The sequence below is a fragment of the Ambystoma mexicanum genome, chromosome 1q, assembly GCF_040938575.1.
Source record: "Ambystoma mexicanum isolate Mex_15411 chromosome 1q, UKY_AmexF1_1, whole genome shotgun sequence".
Lineage (NCBI taxonomy): Eukaryota > Metazoa > Chordata > Amphibia > Caudata > Ambystomatidae > Ambystoma > Ambystoma mexicanum.
In genome coordinates this window covers 260,063,138-260,079,333 of record NC_090922.1, presented here as the reverse complement: position 1 = coordinate 260,079,333, position 16,196 = coordinate 260,063,138, and the positions used below count along the sequence as shown (strand labels likewise).

General features: G+C 45.6%; 1 protein-coding gene across 1 annotated transcript in view; it reads right to left on the bottom strand.

Annotated features, from left to right (window-relative positions):
- Positions 1 to 16,196, bottom strand: part of LOC138554969 (cytosolic phospholipase A2 gamma-like) — a 235,447-nt gene that overhangs the window by 176,116 nt on the left and 43,135 nt on the right. The window lies entirely within an intron of this gene.

The following is a 16,196-nucleotide window of genomic DNA, read 5'->3' as shown; positions in this document are numbered from 1 at the left end:
GGTCCACGTGAGGCACCCAACTGCATGGGTTCTTCTGTGGAAACGGATTTGTTTGGCATAGCGCTTCCCTCCAAGTGAGGTCTACTGCTTCTTCCCTTTCGTTTCTCTCTGTTTCTTTCTTGGAGTCTATAGTCCAACTGCATTACCAGGGCTATGAATTCACTCATGTTGTAGGGTCGAGGCACCCTTGAGACCTCATCCTTTAATTCCTCTGACAGACCTCTACGGAATAATGTTATTAGGGCATCATCTGCCCAGGCCGTATCCGCCGCCATCTGCTTGAAACGGGTGATATACGTCAGGATATCTTGAGAGCCTTGTTTTAGGTCCAAAAGATGTTCTTGAGAAGCTATAGTCACCTCTTGTCTGCCAAACATGTTCTTTACGCTATTGCAAAAGGCAGTGTAAGAATCCAAAATAGGATTGTTATTGGTCACTAACGGAGTGGCCCAGGCTAAGGCTGCTCCGGTCATTTGAGAAATCATATGTCCTACCTTATCACGGTCTGTTGGGAAAAAGGCTGCCTTGAAGGCAAATTGAACAGTGCATGATTCTAGGAACTCTTTCACAAGATGAGGGTTTCCATCGAACCTGCCAGAGGAAAGTGGACCTGGGGGTACCTCTGAGCTTTGAGCCGATCTACCCACTTGACTCTTTAAAGAGGCATTTTCCTGTTTGAGATTCTGTACCTCTGTGGATACGGCCTGCATGGCTACCGCTAGTTGTTGGATCTGTTGATCCATGGTTCTAAGAGATTTCCTGTCCGGATACCCGTGGGAAGGTGATCGAGTAGAATACTCTCTTTTTAGGCGTTGCTAGCTGTTATGGCTGTTAATGGGGAACCAGCCTATCTAAATAGCATCCCTCAATATTAGGGATGCGCCGACAATCACCTTCCCAAAATCACACGAGTATATGAACAAGGCGTCTCCTTCCTGGTCTTCGGAGGGTATTCCGAGGAAGGGAGTGATTCACCTGACACCCTCTATCGGCGCTGATCAATCGGCGCAGAGTGAAGACGCCAGGGAAACCCTCAAGGGGGAGAAAACCCTTGCTGATGGAGTCCAACGGAGGAGAAGCTGGACGGGACAGGATACAGATGCGTATCTCCGTAGAGTAGGTTTGGCGTTTTTTATTCCTTTGTGTTGAATTCAACGTCTCCTTCCCTCAGCTGTCCGTGTCGGCCTTGGAGTGAGACTGTACGGAGATGCGGAGAGATTGGAACCCACGTGCAGGACGAAGGTAAATATCTATGTGAAGACAGACACGTTGGTAAATGAATGCAGTTTCAAAGAGAGAAAGTATTGCGATTACGGAAGTCTACCTTCCTTCCCGTACCGTAATCCCGACTGGGTGTTGGAACTAGTATCTGAGGGCCAGGACTTGGTTGCCAACCGCAGTGGCAGTCGGGAGGTGTGGTCCGTGTGCGTGCAAGATGTGGGTTGAGCTGTGCAGAGAAAACAGAGGAGAGTGTAAACAAGCGCTAGTGGAGGGAGTATATCATGGAAGACTGATGAGGAATGCTGCCTACTTAAAGTGGAAGGGTCCCGGAGGTTTCCGTGTCGTGTTGAGCTACGAAAGGGCTGGCTCAGGAGTTCCGGGGGGTGGACGTGAGGGTTCCTAACGGAAGGGAGTAAAGAATAAAGGCAGTGAGATAAAGTCCTCTTGATATTCGGCGTCCGAGAAATCTAGAAGCGATACTCACGAAGCGTGGCTTCTGTGTACAGTAGCAACGCGATGCTGTGATGGATCTGGGACCGGAAATACGTTCCTGTGATGAATGGGAGGAGCTTGGTCTGCGGTCTCCCGAAACACTGCACTGTCCACCGGTAAAACCCCGGCCATCTTGGATTGGGGAGTTTGTATATTCGAGATACGCCACCAACGGCGCCAGAATGACCATCTGCCGAGAATACTATGATTGTTCGTAACACCGTGTCCTCACACGTTGTTTATCTTTGAAAATTACCAGAAATGACCAAACTTCATTAAATGAATGAACGCACACATGAGTAAAAGAAATAAATAAACATTCGTATGACGCATAAAATTGTGTGTGAGGTGCATTTTTTGTTGAGATACTATGTAAAACTATTTTTATTGAGGGGATATTATTACGTGATACCGAAAGTAGACTGTTCATGTCTCCTACAGCTAATGTCATCCCTACTGTCTTTCATTACAGCGCTCTTCTTCTTCCTTGTGTTAGCGTTCTTTAATGATCCACTCAGCTTCTAATCTCCTCTTCTTCTTTAGCTGCACTTGTCTTTCCTGCTCCTCTTCTGCATTTCTTCTTGCCATGTCTTCTAGCTCTATTTCCTTTGCTCCTTCTCTTCCCTTTGTCGCGCTTCTGCTTGCTCTCTTTCACTTTGTAATCTCTAATGTTCCTCTTTTTCTTCCTTCTCCCTCTTATGTACTTCCTCCATTATATCTGCCCATTCTTGAGCTTCCTCCTCCTGGCTTTCACTCTTCAGTGCTTCCTTTTCTGGGTTCCCTGTTACACCTGTTGGCTTTCCATCTGGCTTCAGCAATATCTGGCCACCTATCCATTTGGTTGATGCCACCAACTCTTGGCCCATAACAAATGCTGTCTTCCCTGTGACATTCTCCTGTTATTTTTCCTTGCATCTCGCTACGCTCCTTATGTTCGCTGCTACTGTCTTGTGCCATCTTGCTCACTTGTGTCGCGTTATCAGGTGGGTCCCTGCTACCATATGCTGATGGCGCAAAAGTGGGATTGTGTACCCTGGCGCTACTTTTAATTTTTTCATGGGGTAAAATCCCTTTCTCTCTGTTGCTGTGTCTGTGTCTACTGTTTGAGGAGGAGGGGGAGCTGAGGGCGGCCATAGCATTCAATGCTGCCGAGTCAAATCCCCGTCTTCGTCCTGAAACATCCTCCACAACTCTAATATGGCTAATCTGTTGCTTAGTTTGCTCCCTTTATATGCTGCCTGTAGGTATGGGACCATTTGTTGCTGCACACATTTGGAAAAACTTCTGTCTTTGGGCCATGGCTTCGCCAACTTGCTCTCTGTCTCGTGAGTCCATTCAATGCTATACTTTGGTATTTTGTCTTGATATCGCAGAAGCGATTTGCATAAGTGTTGGAGAGGCGTATCCCCCATTGTGGTACTTTCAACATAACTTTGTCAAATACTTACTTGACCTCAAATCGAGGTTTTCCATTCATTCGATTTTAATCAATTACAATATGACATATCCATTTCTCTCTCAGCTTCTCCAGCTCAATACCATAAACACAGGCATGCTCCGTGCACTGCCCCTTTGCAGCTTCCTGCCCTAAAGGATTTAACTTGCAATTCCACTCATGAGTTCTTCACGCTCTGCCCCAAAGGCACAACCCTGATTTTCAACCGCAATCGACAAACTGCCTATCAAATTTCACCATGTTTCGCACACTTCAAGTCCTATTACACAACCTCATCGGTGAAGTCACCACTACCACAGCTGAAGAATTATCACAACACAATAACAGAACACAACATAACATATAAACTGCCACCTAGCTGCTTCTTCTAACAGGGTAAACCAACCAATCTTGTGGTCCCCCCTTCTGTAGCGTCGCCTTTTAGGATTACATCTCAGAGAGAAACTTAGGAAACCATCTTCCACTAACCAATATATCCGGTTAAACCACCATATATCTCTTTTTTTCCAACGTTTTCTTCTTTCGCAGGCTAAGCTGACTGTCTAAGCATACCACCCAAACTGACTGCCCAACAAATGGGTATCCTTACACCACCTCTGAACATATCTGTTTTGCCCACATTTGTCGTATAGCTGAGTCTATACTTACATGCCGTGATCCGCTGAGGTCTCTCGGGCACTGGCTCTCCCACAACCTACCATTCTGCTGTCTGGTCTGATAGGTGTCCCATGGGAAGCGGGAAGGAATTTTTCAAAGACGGCACCTGACAGTCTTTTCTTGCTCTCCCGCGTGAATTACGCCGCCGATTTCTGCGGTTCACCACACAGCCCCTCAGGCATGCGGCAAAACAAGGCGGTTTCTTGCTGAAAGAACCTAGCAATTTCCATTGCTACCACTTTGTGTTGAGTGGCAGGCCTCCTCTAGCAGTCACCCCAGGAAAAAGCAGAGTACACTCGGCACCTTCAGAAACTCTCAGTCACAAGAACGGAGGACTCAGCCATAGGGCAAAGTTACTGCAGTTTATTAGAAAACAAACCGGGATTGCACCAGAAAAACAAAGTTCATCCAGAGCGCTCAGTTTCTAAGCATGCGTCAGTCGGGTTTATTCCTATGAGACGTCACAAATGCAGGTTACCTCCTGGAAATTTATCGCACATTTTTATTGGATAGTTTGGGCAAGATATATATACAGAATATATAGGTTTGTTTGAAGATTGGCTAGCCGTGTTCAGTGGCCCCTCCTAGCACCACCTATAAGAGCACCCTTCTACAATGTTGCAGGGTCGTCGAGAGACCATTGGCCCTTGCAACATATGATATCCCCAAGCTAAAGGTGAATTTGAATTGGACAGTGTGTGTCCTACCTAACCCTGGGAGCCCAGACAGTTCACAGACTGAATATACCTCTTCAAGGTAATGAGAAAGGACATGGAGGTGAGAAGTGTTCTCTAATGTTGTCAATCTCTGATTGCCTAAGCCTGTGAGAGTGCAGTCAGTTAATGAAACGTGGAAAACACTTGTTTCTTCTTTTCTCTCGTTCTCTGGGAACAGTCTTCTCTGTCCGGGTCATGTGTGTCGGGACCACGAAATGAAGTCCTCTTGTCTGTAATTATGAGGATTTTAGCCTGAATTTCTGCAGGTAGTTCACTATCTCGGTAACTCGAATTTTTCTGCTTTCCCTTCGTCTTTGGCTGGGTGTCCTGTTTCTACTCACCTGGAGCTGCTGCAATCATGTCAGCTTATCTGTGTAATCACAATCTGTCTCTCCTTTCTTGTTTGTTTCAGAGGCCTATTACTCCTATAGTATTTCATATGCAAGCTATATACATATATATGAATTCTTCTGCATCTTGTGATTTCAACTTTGGGGAATGATATAAATATAGAAATATGTATGTATGTTCGTCCTCTGCCTAAGTGGGTCATAAGCGTGTACTTCGTGCCTTTATGCAATAAAATAGTGCAGGTTCTTGTAGCTTCATGAATGGCTAAATATGTACTTCATGTATAAACGTGGCTGCGTCGTGATGTCAGTGATGGCGTCATTGGTTTCTGGTTCTCCAGTCAGTCGACCTGATAGATCGATGTCAACTCCATGTCACCAAATCATCAATTGTGTACGGTCAAATTGGTTATCTAAGACAATATCGTTTTTCACACCTGCAATACATCGATGATTGCAGTGATGAGCCTAAGAGCGAGGTACATCCATCGTTTTTCTGTTTTCGTGTCGAGAGTCATGCAGGGCGCATGAGGGACAGATTTGGCCCCTCATCTACACACCCTTCCATGGCTGTTAGAAGGTCGAGAATGTACCTGTTTTTCAGGATTTTGAGCTTCAAAGACCACAGTTGTTCTTTTATTGTACTAAAAGCTCACTCGCAAGAATTTACAAACAGTACAAGTTCTTAGCGGGTGACCTGAAGCCACTTCACATTTGCAGTAGCTTGAACACCAGGGGCCAAAAGATAAGAAAAGAATATCTCAGTTCGGCTGAACAGTCGGTACTTCTCAGGAATGTTCATCAGACCCTTTGTAGATGCTGAGGAAATGTAAGTAGATATTTTAGTCTGTCTAAACGATTATGCCGCTTCGTGTTTGGAAAAAGTCATTGAATTGTCCATGTCTGACAACCACTTCAGGATCTCACAAATTCCCCACTGTGGAAATACCTCCCTCACCAAACATTTTGCTGTAGATTTAGCATCAGAGTGTGCACAGAGCCCAACCTCAAGCTATCGGGGAAAATGGGCAAACCACCACAATAAGATATCAAAAATTATTACATCACTGTATCATATTTACAACATCTATAAGGAGCTCACACAAAGGACCCGAGAGCCAGGGAAAAACTCCTGTTCCCATCTTCATGGTGTTTCAAGGATTGAATTCCCTACAAAATATACAGTTCCCTAAGAATTACCTCATCTGTTCTTGGAGGTTTGGTATGAAGCATTCCTCCTGGAGTTCTGAAATTTGTCGCTGAGACGTGTGTGATGGGTAGTGTAGTTGCTCTAGAGCCACAAGAAGCCACTCTACAGGCATCAGTACTTTTCCTTTAAGCTCCTGTCTCCACAGCAGATCTGTGGGCGAGAGGGCACATCCACTCTTTCCACAGAGCTCCTTCTCCTCTTTAATTTCTCTTTACTGCACTACTGCAATCTGTAGCAAAGGGGCCAGAGTGTACAGGGCTGGCATTTGTACCTGCTGGGACACAGTTTCTATTTCTTGGGAATCTGAGAATGGCAAATACGTTGGTTCTTTTGCTGCTCTGTCCGCGGCATCATTTCCAAGTGCTATTGGGTCAGTACGGTTAGTTTGCAGAATGCATTTAAATATTCCTACCTCTGTGGACATTGCTAAGGCTTTGATTAGTCTGGATAACAGCGAAGCATGCTGCAGAGGGGTCCCCTCAGATCTCCTAAACCCTCTTCGCTGCCATCTTAACTAGTCTGAATATACCGTGAAGGTTACATACAGAGAGTCGTAATAAATAGTGACCACCTTCCTCTTAATCATTTCCAGTACTTCTATGAGTGCCACTAGATCCACCGCTTGCACAGAGTAATGTGAAGGCAAATGGTTTTTCATCCTGACCTGGTATTCCCCATCCACAAGGCCCACTACGGACACCTGTATGCCTCTCAACAGCATCCTGATAAATTGTCTGAGAATCATCAACAAAAGAGTACCTCACCTCCCTCCAAGGTATCATCCTTAAAATGTGTTCTCTCTTCCTCTTCTCCCTCATAAGTCACAGTCATGGACAATGTCATCAGGTGCCACTGGTTTGGCTACAAATGTTGCAGGATTGACTGGGTAACACCTTACTGGATGTATAGAAGCATTTGATAGAATAACTTCATATCGAGAGACTCATTGTGTCATCAAGGTCAATTTGGATTTTTCCAAAAATGCATTCTCCACATACAACGTTACCGGGCGACCCATGGTAATGGTTAAAGACATTTGTATCGCAAAAGCTGCTGCCACTAGAGCTTGTCCACACGGAAACTGTCCTTGCCTAACTGGATCTAGGAGTCTGCTGTAATAAGCCACGGGTTTATGGCCTAGTGATGTTTTCTGGGCCAGGACTGCTGCCATCATCTGCCCATCTAAATGCGAGAATAGATCAAATAGTTTTTGAGCATCTGGGGTCACCAAGACTGGAGCATTACTGATCGCAGCCTTGAGCTCCCGTAACCAAGTCACCATCTCATCAGACCTTTCACCTTCTGCGCTCCCTTAAGTCCCTTACAGTAAGGGGCCTTGTGTAACTAGAATATCAAAGATCAATGATCTAGAATAGTTACAGAGTCCCACAAACTGCAGCATCTGTTTCACTGTGACTGGCTGGGGTATATTATGAACTGAAGTAACTCAGGCATTACCTTTCGTCCTGCAGAATATATTACTTGCCCCAAATATACTACCTCTGTCTGGCAAGACTACAGTTTTTCTTTGTCCACTCTGTACCCCTTCTTCGCAAGCAGGGTGAGGAGTGTTATAGAATCTCCTAGACACTGCTCTTCTGAAATGCTACAGACTAGTAAATCATCCACGTACTGGATTACCGCACTGGACACATGTAAATTCCTTAAATCCATCTGAACCACAAATGCTTGGAGATTCACCGTACCCCTGGGGCAACCTTGTGTCCTCAAATCTCTGACCACAATACGAAAAATGCATTTTATTAATCAATCACAGTGAAGTGGGTTAAACCAGTAGGGATGTTACAGAGAATGGTAGCAGGATTTGGCACCACTGGAAACTCTGCCTTAACAATGTTATTCAGAGGGCACAAATCCTGAACCATCCTCCAACTGGACCCCTTTGCTTCCTTAACGGGGTAGATGGCCATATTGCATTGGAAATGGAAGTTTGTATTATGCCTTGCTTCAATAACGCCATAGTGGTCTCGTAAATCCCTTCATCAGCCTCTCAGCACATGGGGTACTGCCTCAACCATGGCAATATTGCACCAGGTTTCAATTTTATCCACACTGCTCCAACACGCTTTAACAGCCCCACATCGTGTGGATTGCTGGGCCACAAGTGGTCCAGCACCTTCTCCAAATCCTCCTTCCAATGTGGCGATATATTGTCAACAAGGAGCATGGTCTGTGTTACTTCCCTTTGCTCTACCACTATCTGGCAAGGCACCCTAATCTCAAATACCATCTCTCATGTGTCTTCGGCATCCTCGAACAATTGTTCGTCGGACATGTCCCTTAGCGATAAGGTTGGATTGATGCACAAAACTGTGTGCCATTTTCCGCCTTCCTCATCAGTGCCTGAGACAAACACCCTTTCCTTTTTAACAAGCAATGCTTCTAGAAGAATTGTAACAATGGTGCCTGGCATTACCTTCTGTGACTCAGCACGCCGGGACAATAATTCAATCGGTATCCGCCATGTCTGATCTTTGAACACCAGGACCCAACTTAACACAACCATTACTCCATAAAGGAACAAAGCAGAATGTACAGGCACCCCCTTGTCATGCTATCATTGTAACATGCCTGCAAAAGTGATGTTTCTCTTACTGGATACAAACCTGGAGTCGAACATACCATGCTTTCCTCCATGAAGGTGATCGCCATGTTGAGTTTGCTGAGGTGATATCTGCCCAAGAGATTCACCTGGGTTTCTGTACAGTACAACAAGAGAGCAGATACATTTTGTGTACCTACCCTAATATCCTCTGTGTAAGGAAATTACAGGCTAGCCCCAGAGAATCCCTGTGTGTCCATTATTTTGCCTGACAAGGGGAACTCACATTCCTTGTATACAAGATTTAGTAGCCCCTGTATCGACCATGAATGAAAATGTTTGATCACCTACATTTACACCTATCTGGAATTCCTCTTCTGGATCCACAGTAACAGACAAGACTGGACACATCAGAGATCCCTGTGGGCTGTCCTTATCCAGATACATATTAGCATTGGGGAGCGGGAAAGGATTCCCCTCCAAAAACACTTGCTCCAGTGTAGTGAGTGACTGTTCCTTGGGGCAAAGGATTTTTCTCCCACACTTGTACCGGCATGGTCGCCTGAAACGTATAGGTCTGTGCAGTCCCAGGTGCCAGGTTCTGTTCACCCCATATCTTCTGCGATTGCACAGAACCAGGGGCATATGGCATGGTCGGGCTTTGCATTTGCTGAGCAACTACGTTAAAATACTGTGGTGTATTCTGTACAGTCCTCCATATTACCTGCCATTGGCCCATTGTACTGAAGCATTAACTCTGGACACATCAAATGACCCACCTCCTTGTGGAATTCCACCCCTATCCCACGGAAACCCTCTCATTTGCCCATGACCGGGAGCATATCTGTCCATCTGCCCATACTGCACCTCCTTATGGGTACTCTGCCTTTCCTCTCCTTCCCCCAGAAGCTCACAGTCTCCCAACCTCTGGTTCTCTCTAGGTTGGACTACTGTAACAGCCTCTTTCTAAATCTACCTGCCTCCAGTCTCCGCCCTCTACAACTAATCCAGAACTGGACTGCAAGACTTGTCCTTGGCCTTAAGCCCTGGGATCGTATCTCTCCAGCTTTGAAATCCCTTCATTAGCTCCCAGTGGACACATGACTAAATTTAAAACCCTCTGTATTGTCCACAAGGCTTTCTGGGGCCTGGGTCCAAAATACCTTCAACTATCCCTCTGTAAGTACCTCCCCTCTCGAGCCCTTCGCTCCTCTACTTCTAACTCCCTCAGGGTCATTTTTCAAAAGAAAAAGCTGGGGGTAGATCTCCGTCTTCGGCTGGGGCTTCCCTTTGGAACAACCTCCCAGCCACCTTGAAACTTGAAGAGAACCATCTCCGGTTCTGGAAGCACCTCAAGACCATCCTCTTTGCTTCTGCCTTTGCCCCTCCTCTGCCCTGCTGATCTGACTTCTCTCTCAGCATCATGCTCCTGTCCACCCTTTGTCCTTCGGGCCCAGGTACCTGCTTATCCTCCTGCAATGCCTCTTGAGCCACCCCTTGCACTGGGATCTGTATCTGTACCCATACAGTCCCCCATTTTTCTTCTGCACTAATCAGATATACCCTATCTGTCAAATTATGCACTTGCCTCTGCCTGTATTTATTTTATTTATTTATTGCCTTTATTTATTTATTGCACTTATTATTTATTCTGTTTCTCTCCTTTGTAACACACTTTCCACTCCTCCCCCTTCCTCACACTTCCCCTTTTTCCCTTTTCCAAGCACTTGCGCACTCTTAATGTCACTGGGCCTAGTCAGATTGTTTTTTTCTCCCTTGTTCCCTTCGCTTTGCTTAGTCGTGCTCTGAAACACTTGTGTATGAGCGCGAAATAAATCAAATATAATATCATATCATCCAACCCTGTGCCATACCTGATTCAATAGGACCCTGCTGTCCCAAATGTCCCAGCTGCCCTTCCATGGAGCTAGTAATCACTGGTCCCTCTAAACAAATCTTTGCTAGTTTTTTTCTGAATAAGCTTGGCCCCTGTCTTGTGTGCCTGCTCAGCACTCTCCTTCTCCTTTTCCTGTCTTCTCTTACAGAAATCCACAATATGCACCCGAATCTCCGGTCACCGCTCGGCCTCCATTGCCACTACCTTATCTAAATCATGCTTGATTTCTTCGGAAAGCCCCTTTTTTAACATATGATAGAAAATGGCCAGATTTGTATCCTACGCTTCTCCCGTCTCTGCTCCCTACATCTCCTGAATTAACTGGATATGTGAGGCAGGATCGTCATCCAATTTCATTGTCTTGGCCAGAATCGAATTTCTATCTTCCAGGTCTGGATACATGACCCACAGGGCCCTCGTAGCTGTGCCCTGTAAATACTGAAGGTTGCTTTATCATGGGTGTTCATATTCAACGGAACTCCCAGATACGCTGATCACCATCTGACCGTTCCCCCATTAGAGCCGTGAACAAGCTTTTCATGTCCCCTATGGCCAACATTACACTGGCAGTCTGTTTCTCCAATGCACAAACCCACTTCCCCGCCCCTGCAGTGAGCGAAGGGAGTGTATTCATCAAGTTATTCCGGTCCATGTGCAACCACAGGACATAATACGCTTCCCCCCTCCCTTCTGGAGCAACAGAAATTGAGTTACGCTCACTTTTACTGGGACTCTCCCAGTCTTTCCTTTGCTTCTCACTACAGCCATACAAGCACCACAACGCTGCTGGAGTGCGAGGTGGGGCTACTACAACCTGTTCTCCATGCTCTACGTCAGATTCCTATTCATCCTCATTCCCTGCTTCTGTTATCACAGCACCTTGCCATTCTATGAGCATGGAAGCATACTCTGCACTTCCGTAGTGCATCGGTTCCCGTTCTTCCTGCTCAGGTCCTGTACACAGAGCAACACTTTCCTCTTCCAGGTCCACGTTGACCTCCTTGATAACTGACCTATCAAGCCTAACAAGAATTTGTCCATGCCTCCACCTCCATTCTTCTACATCTTTTGCCTGCCTATTCACTTCTTCCCACTATTCACTTTTCTACTGCTGCAACAGCGCTACCCCTTCCTCTGATAGCCTCAACACTTCTTCCAAATGTTTCCACTCCTGCTTTTCCACTGCCATTCAAAACCTGCCCTCAATCCTAGCAATAGAAGGCATGGTTTTCCCTTCTTTGCCCATTCTCAACCCTTCACCTAACCTTTTAGTTGACTGTCTCCCTTTCTCTCGCTATTCCACCCATAATCTCTCTGCTAACCTAGCAGTCAGGAGAGTTAGCCCCTTTTTGCCCCCATTCTCAATCTCTCTATGGTCCTGATCATTGAAGGAGTTACCCATCCACTTTCCTCGGTATCCCATCTTTCAGAAATCGTAGCTGATGGAGGTATTACCGGGGTCTGTCTCAAAGCCACTGGAGAAAATGGAGGTTTAAACTCAGGGTTGGTACATCCTTCTGTGGGCAATAAAGGATAGCACCCTTATGGGTGTGGTGCGGAAAGAATCCCCACACCCTCCTTTCTCTGCCCTTCCTCTGCAATCTTAACATTGTGGGCTTTCCCACCCTTCTCATACATCCATCACACTTCTAAAATATTCAAAAGACTCTCTAACTTCGATCCCTTATGCCTAGTGACTAGGAAGGTGTACACGTTTTTCAATATTCCCTTATCATAGGCCCCCTCTTCAGGCCATGAAATAAGCAGTTTCCCACAGCCATGCTTGATGGCATTTCAAAAAATCTTTACCTTATACCCAGGAAGTACCTGACACAAGTGATTCAGTGGAGTCTCCATACTTCAAACCAACCTAACTCTAAGAATTGTATTCTGAAAATCAGCGATCTAAACATGGAAGCCAAACCCACGGCACAAACTTTCAAACCCAAAGAACCACTTTTTTCCCTTTACCAGTTTTGCAAAGCTTCCCCCTCAGCCACTCACCTCCTCCTCTATCACCACAATCACCTTGCTTAGCTATTCCCTTTTTAATTGCACTTCATACTCTTACACAAAAGACAGCATATTATCAACCAAAAAACAATGCTGGCACAAATCCTCTCTACTTCTTCATCACTTCTTCATCTCTTTGACAACATTTTCGACTACAATGTTGTCTTTTTCCAACTACGTAAAGATACTCTTCACTATTTCGACTAACCAATACAAGAAAATAACAAACTTGGTAAAAATATGGGTTCAGTGGGATGAGGGCTTCAACAACACAGACAAGCAAAATGAAGGTATATATGGGTGGACTTTCCAAAAAGATGCCACCTCACCCCTAAGTGAGGTCTCCAGCCGACCAGACAAGCAAACCAAAGGGTATTTGGTACACTCCACAAAGGACATATGGTTAAGATGACACCTCACCCCTCTTCAAATAACAAACTAGGGAAAAATATATGGAAAAATACTTACAACACAGAACAGTTCATTCACTCCTCCAAAACACTCACCCTTTCAACCCAGCTAACCTTGTCTAACTCCACACATATACACCTATTTTACCCTTGCCAAAAAAAAAACAAATCAAAGAAAAGATCCTTTTTCTCGTCTATTATTCTCTTGCTTTACCTGCCAAAGTGCACACACACAAAAACGGTCCCTGAAGCGCTCCGAAGTGGTGCTCCACCAATTCGCTCTGCACAGATGGACCACAGCACCATACCTTTGGCGAGAAGACAGGCCTTTAACCAATAAGGCACCTGTAGATCGTGCAGACAGGAAACCCCCAATGTCTCAGAAAGCTTGGGTATCACATCTGGGTCACCAAATGTGGGGGTGGATCTCTTTTACACAAAATAGGCCCACCTTTTAAAAAGCGAGTGCACGTTTGTCCATAACGCAAGTTTATGGTACAAACAGACGGAAAGGGCTAGAAGACTCTTTAGAGATGTAACCAACCAGATTCTCCTCGAACCACACAAAGATTTTACATTATATACATTTTGCAACAGTTAGCCAGCACATTCTCACATATGTCATTACAAAGTCATCCCCCCAAACATGACTGGTCAATCCTATATAGAGAAATCCAATCCCAGCAAGTTCCCATACTCTCAATGGATACATTCATTTAACCACCATCCCCTTTCGATGTGCATTTGCATTATCTTATATTTACAGCACACAATCCTTTTCAGAATCTTTCTCTAGCAGGTCATGACATCATTGCATGGGTACATATTCGCACAGCAATCCTAATTTATTGCAGGGTCCATCTGGTCGGGGACCTCTAACCCTGGCCGTGATGCACATGGCTCTACCAAGGATACTTCAGCAATATGAGGAGGCAGAGAAACAAGCAAGTTCCCTTTCAACTGACAGTAAGCCTCCTATATGCCCAGATTTGCTGGCATCCTCGTTTCACGCTAATCTATATGGCTACCATTTCAGCACACATGGCCTCTGGCCACATCCTGAGAACCTGATCAAAACCCATAAACCATTTGTCCACTCTGCCCTTAAGCACCCCTTGCACACGGTTTATTACCTAACCCCAAACCAACCCTACCATGTGGCCGGACTTCCCTAGTAATTGAATAGCAACTCCCATGTACTTACATCTCCTCTCCACAATAGCGCCAAGTCTTAAAGCCCGAGCCTGGTCACAGTTGAACATTTGATTTTATTGCAGCTGCCCAAATGCAGTTAGCTGTGTTCCCTCGGCCTTCAACCTCGAGCAACAAGCTTCCCAGGTCACACAGAGTTTGTCTTGCCACCCCAGGTTTCTGTGGCCTACACAACCTCTAGTTACGAGAGGACCCCTTGTATACAGATTTGTGTATTCACTATGTACCCTCAACTTTCCCAAACACATTTCCCTGAAGACCCTGGTGTATGTATATCTGTGCATGTATGTTCAAGACTACCACATCCCCTCACAGTGGCTCCTCCAACCTCAAATCTCCTGTCTCGCATTCACATTTGAAGCTCTATGCTTCCAATCGTTAGGAGCAACGTGGCATGCCACACGACTGCATTATGTTTTATATTGTATCAGCAAACTTTTCATTATGCCGCTATGTGTGTGCGGATCTAAAATGTATCAACTAAAGTATCACTCATCCCATTCTCATTAACTACACTAGACATGTGCTAAATCCCAACATCGCCAACACCCCAGTCAACAATATGGTGCATGCAACACAAACTCTTCTTTCCCATTGAGCCCATTATTGATCACTGCAACTCTTCCAAAGCCGGCTTCACAATTCATAATCGCAATGGACTTACTGAGGTGAGGGAGATCACTCCCAAGGCTTTCTTCACAGTTCTCATTCTCAATGCAATTACTGAGATGGGGGATATCATTCACGAGGCTGACTTTACATGCCCCCCACTCCTCTACCACGTCTCCCATAACTCCCATTACCTTTACTTTGTTCTGAGCACGTCACAGGTTCTTCCTGGGTTGACGGGCTTCGGCGTTCCCAGCCAACACTTGTTCGGCTTTGCTCTTCTCTGTCCACAGCCCCACTGTATCTATGCGGGCATTCCGGATATGCTGTATCGGCATAGTTTTGGGACCACTGCGTCCCGCTCCTGGAGGTCACACCACGTTTACCGGATTCCAGCTTCCAGTTCGGCTTGCTCTTGCGTGGCCTTAGAAGTGCACTTCTGGTCGGCGGCCATCATCCTCCCAGCATCTGGGTTGCTCCTGTAATGTCTCGTCTTCTCTTGCAGTTCAAATCTCCCAGGCTAACCAGACTTTGCACCTGCTGCTCTTTTAGTGAGTCCTTCTTTGCTTTTTATCTTGTTTGGCCAGCACCTCCCCAGCGGAGTGCCAAAGTCCATCGTTGGGCTTAATTGAGTACTCCTCTTGGGTCCTTGGGGCCATCTCGTCCTAGTATCTTTCACATCAGTGTTCTGCATGACTCAATTAATTAATTTATTTTTTATTTATCTATTTATTACGCGCTACAGCCCACAGGGCGCACACCTTTCACAAGCATGTTATTCTTTGCAGTACCTTCATAGTTCAAATCCTGTTTAGAATGAGCATTCATATTAAAAGTATCTAATCTTACAGGAAGCAGAGGATGAGTATCTCAATAGTACACAGTAGTAGTGTCAGCCTGAACCTTGACAGATCTTAAGGGTTTCATAGTTTTAAGAGCAAGAAGATTACGAATGGGAGTCCTTATCACCACGGGGGGGAGTCTCTCCCTGTGAGGTCCTCCCGCTTTTTACCACCCATAGGAGGATTATCGGGTAGCGGCCTCACCTCCCTAGCCTCACAGGGAAGGGCTCTGCCTTGGGGAGAAGTGAGGTGATCCCATGAATTGTCATAAACCCCATTGGGGAGAACAAGAAAACACAATCAAGTAGGGATTTCCAGGATGCCAAGAGTTTTAAGTAAGGTTTTCTTTTTCAATGTTGGCAGTGGTTTGAGTATTTTTAGAAAGGGTGGGAAGGGACGGTTAAGCCTGGCTAAGGTATGGAGCATCTGTGCAGATCACCACTAGACATATTTCTCCTAGCACATATTCTAGGGTGCATTCCATTACTGTACTGTATGAATCATGAGTCTATTGAGTCAACTACAGACCCATTGAGTCCGACAATAGG